The sequence below is a fragment of the Myotis lucifugus genome, unplaced genomic scaffold, assembly GCF_000147115.1.
Source record: "Myotis lucifugus unplaced genomic scaffold, Myoluc2.0 scaffold_82, whole genome shotgun sequence".
Classification (NCBI taxonomy): Eukaryota; Metazoa; Chordata; class Mammalia; order Chiroptera; family Vespertilionidae; genus Myotis; species Myotis lucifugus.
In genome coordinates, this window is record NW_005871130.1 from 990,872 (window position 1) to 996,015 (window position 5,144).

The window sequence follows — 5,144 nt, forward strand, 5'->3', positions numbered from 1 at the left end:
TCAATTCCAGGCAATGGACAGTGTCACCAGGCACATTTCTGTCCCTCAGCAGCAAGGTAGGCAAGCCAGGGTTCCGTGATCCTGTCACTCACTGACAGATGCTCTGAGTTGCTCACAGGCAGGTGGACTCCACTCTCTGCATGGTTCACAATGTGATTCCTGATGGAGCTGAAACTGCTGTGTGTTGTAATGGGGTTGTGGTGTTCTGGTTGTAGTGCCAGCACTTCAGCACTGTGTCCTGCTACCTCAAAGTCAACAGAAAACATTGCTGACCATTACGGCAGATGGCAAGGAGTGTTGCCGCAGGGTTTCTCAAGACCCAGGGAGTCTCAGCACCTAGGGAACTAGAGCTTTCCTTTATGCACATTCTGCCTTCTGTCTAGGTCCAGCCTCTTCCCACATGGAGGGTTGAGCCCCTTCAATCACAGTCCCTGGCCCACAAGCCCCTGGCCTTCTTGCTCAATTTCTTCTTTCATATCAGACTTTATCTCTTAAATTCTTCCTTTGGATTCCCCCAGGATCATCCTGAAATCCAAATTCTCTTGAATGATCCCAAACAGGGTTCACTCAAGTCTCTGCCTCTCACCCTCCAGGAGGCTGAATCAAATCAAATAATCACCATGCTGGGAGAGTTCACCCAGGTCCTCATACCTGTTCCAGCAGAGAGATAACACTTTAAAAAAATCGTAATGTAAACTTTCACAGTGAAGGGGGTAGACTTGACTCAGTTCCTCTCAATCCTCTCTCCTGAACCCTGTGATTTTCCCTGGATTTCCAGATTTGGAAACACTATTTATGTGTGAATAGCACCCATTCTATCTCAATCTTCCACAATCAGCCATCTTTTGTTAACGGTTCCAAGTGACTACTAATCAATCTGAAAATAAATGATTAAATTACATTTGATTTCCAGCTTGGAAACAAGCTTTGAAAACACTTTCAAGCTAGTGAATTTCCTTTTACATTGTGAGTTAAATATAGTCGAACCTGCCCACTAGACTTAAAACCTTAGAAAATTGATTAAACAGAAAGTTAAAGGATGGATTATGTAAACCAGAGACTGTAGAAAAATATTTGTCATTAGTAGAATATCAAATAAAAGTTTCCACAGAACCATTTGAGCAGTTCTAAATGTTTTGGATGTTTCTTAGAAACACACGTCAGTGTAAGCGAGGTATCGGATATAGTTCATCTTTTCACCTTCTTTTATCTAAACATAGAACTGATGCCTAAACATGGAGCTGAAACAGCTGAGTGTTGTAATGGGGGTTGTGATGGTCCAGTTGTGTATTTTGTATTTTAATTTTTATCTCATATAATTTAAATTAGATGTACAGTTATATCAGGCCAAATTGCTTTTTAGTTACTATAATGACCTGAAGTATGAACTTGCTTTTGCAAAGGTGTCCTTACGGACAGTTTTATCAGATCATTAGAAACAAAAAAATTTCATGTCAATGATCAAGAGTCTAAAAGTAAAAGCAAAGTTGGCAGAATTCTCCCAATATTTTGTTTCCTTAATTTCTAAAAAAAAAGTCTAGAGAAGTTATGAAAATGAGAACCAAGAGATTAGGAAAAGGACTTGTAACAAATTATATAGCTCTCTTAGCTCTATGATGTCTCATTGGGAACTATTTCATTCCTTTTTGTTAGCAAAATTGCAAAAACACATGTTAAAAATATTCCCTATAGTTCTATAACCCCACTGCATCTAGGTTTTTGCACTATATATATTTTTCATGTAAATCAATAAGCCTATATATTTTCTATTCATTTATAAAACATTTAAATGCTATAGAAAGGTTGAGAAGATAGTGCAGAGGTTTTCATGTACTTCACACCAAGATTTTCCTATTATTAACATTTTATATTAATATGGTGCATTAATTGTAATTCATGAACCAGTATTGATATATTATTCACTACACTCCGTAATTTATTCTGATTGCTGTAGTTTTTACCTAATGTTCTTTTTCTGTCACAAGATCCCATCCTTGATACCACGTGACATTTTAACATTGTTGTAGCATAGGCATCTATACTAATAAAACAGTAATATGCTAATTAGACCAGGAGACCTTCCAGAGACCTTCCGGACATCCTTCCAGACAAAGCCGGGGACTTGGCCGGCCTGCAAACCACCCCCAAACTGCCCTCAGCCCCTCTCCAAGGCTAGCTACGCCCCCCAGTGGGGACCCTCACCCCTATGGAGGCGTGGCCAGCCTGCAAATGGCCCTCAGCCCCTTGCCCAGGCCCACCTCGCCCCCAGCGGGGACCTTCACCCTGATGGGGGCATGGCCAGCCTGCAAATGGCCATCAGCCCCATCTTGCCCAGGCCCATATCGCCCCCAGCAGGGACCCTCACCCAGATGGGGGCATGGCCAGCCTGAAAACTGCCCCAGCCCCTTGTTCAGGCTGGCCCTGCCCCTCAAGGGGACCCCCACCCTGATCCAGGAAACACTTCAGGGCAGACCAGCCAGCCCCCACTTGTGTACCAGGCCTCTATCTATACTAATAAAAGGGTAATATGCTAATTAGACTGGGAGACCTTCAGGGAGACCTTCTGGACATCCTTCCATGGTGGCGGGGCTGAGGCAGGGGTGGTTAGAGGCGATCAGTCCAGGAGGGGAGGACAGTTAGGAGTGAGCAGGCTGGCAGGGGGGCCAGTTGGGGGTGAGCAGGCCAGTGGGGGGGCAATTGGGGGCAAGCAGGCCAGCAGTGGGGGGCAGCGGGGGGGCGATCAGGTCAGCAGGGGGGTAGTTGGGGGAAATTAGGCTGGCGGGGGGGGGGGAGCAGTTGGGGGCAAGTAGGCTGGCAGGCAGAGTGGTTAGGAGCCAGCGGTCCCGGATTGTGAGAGGGATGTCCCAGATTGGACAGGGTGCAGGCCGGGCTAAGGGACACCCCCCCACCCTGTTCATGAATTTCATGCACCAGGCCACTAGTAGTACAATAAAAAAGGAGAGCATTGATATTCCATTGTATGTCTGAATTATAATTGACTTAAAATTTTCTCTATATTTGGCTACTGAGTCTTTTTCCAATTTTGAGGGAAAAACAAGTGTAAAACTTGGCTCCTCCTGTTGGCCTTTAAATTTCAGAGAGTTTTCTCACCAACAACCTCACTAGGCCAGCTTTTAAAGGAGTATTCCGTAATAAAAATGTTTTAGGAGGGAAACCTGAGGCTAATTACCTTAGCTATCAAGGCCCTCGTCTGTTGCTCATTGGTTCTAATTCTTGGTGGAAGCAATGGTTCCTGCTCACAGGAGTTTTGCTATTGCCTGAGGTCAGAGATGATGTCTTACCTTTATGAAGCTTGTGCCTTCCTCCTGTGACATTGCAGAATGCTTTCTGCAGAGTAGATACTAAAAAATTTTGTTAAATGCAGCATTAAAGATAACCAGAGCAGTGCTATTTTAATATCTGAAAAAGCCTGTATCAGTCTTTTCTCCTTTAAGAAGCTTTCCATGAATTCTTCAGGCCACAGGGCTCTCTCCCTGTCCTGCACTCTCATTGTCAACATTATAAAACCCCGGTACTTCAATCTAGTAGTTTCATGAGTACGTATTAGATTTGAACTTACCTGGGGCACAATCTCTGCCCTGTTGGTCCCCCCTCCTCTAGAATAGTGATCTCTTTGAAGTGGCAAGTCAATTGAATGTACATACTGATTATTAAAACCTGAAATTCAGCAGATTTTGACTGAGTAAAAATAACCAAAATTGTATGTGGAACAAATTAAAAGTATGTAATAGGTGAGAAAAAGATCAGACAAGCATATTCCAGTTGGTTTTTCCTCATGATCCAGGTTCAGTAAAGTAAGGAGTGTTTGTGAGTTTCCATCATAAAACAGAACTAATATTTTTAATGAAGAAAATAACCTTTGGATTGACACAGAAAGTTTTCTGATTCTATAAAGTACTGGAGAAATATATCGGAAGCCTTCAGCTAGAGCAGGCAGTGGGTTTTAAGTGCCACAGACTGGAGAGAAAGAGAGAGAGAGAGAGAGCCCCAAAGAGAGAGAGAGAGAGAGAGAACCCCAGTCAGCCAGCGCCAAAGCTGGTTGCAAGTATGGCAGATTCCCTGATTGCATTAACATTATTAACATTATTTTTATACAGACAGAAAGTAGACATCATGTATTTTACTTCTTAAGGAAATAATTGATTTATAATGAGTGATTTATACCTTAATCATTTTCAAAGGAGATTAAAATTAGATGATCTCAAAACTAGTTTTAGGGGCCTCGCAAATGGCAGAATGTGGCTCTGATTGTGCCTGGGGAACAGAGTTCTTAAGAAGACCAACAAAGTAGAGTTTTGAGTGGGAAGCCAAGTTTATTATTAAGTTTCTTTCATAAAGTGTGTTTGGTTGAAAGCAATATGAACTCAATCAAGCTAATTCACATAATTCACGTAAAGTTATTGAAAGGAGAGAAGCAAAACATAGCTGGGCATTTCAAAATCCAGACCTAGAGACAAAGGGCATCAGGGATTTTTAGCTACTTCCAGTAATAATTTCATTTTTAATACAACCTTGTGTGGTTGCAAGGAGAAAAACCCTTTGAAGTCAGGGTGAAAAGAAGAATATTAAAAACGTTTCTTATCGATGCACATGACTCCCTGGGTTATCTCATCTCATCTCTTAAGTACCTCTCCTAATGGCTTCTCAACTCCTCACTTCAGTGGTGTCTCTCTCTCTGATCATTCTTGATAAAACTGCAATCAAATCCAATTGCGAGTTCTCTCTATTCTTGTAGTTCCACTCACTTCCTGCCATTTACTATATACATTTTATAGTTCATTTGTTTATCTGTCTCCCCTCTCTTCCATATTCAAATATAAGCCCTGAGGTACATTTTTGTTCATTGCTTTTTTCTAGCATATAGAATAGCACATGACATGAAGTCAGGGCTCAATATTTATGTGTAAAATGAATAAACTGAAAGCATAAAAAGTTCTATCATAATAGTGTTAAAATCACTAAAAGAGGATGTTAGCATCCAGTAGTTCTAGCTCTGGCAGCCTGTTGAACAAACCAAATTCTGTGCCTGTACATGTCTCAAGGTTATGAAATTAAACCTGGAGACAACCAATCACAATGAGGCATTAAGCTCTAGCCAATCAGTATCCTTGCTTTGCTTCTGC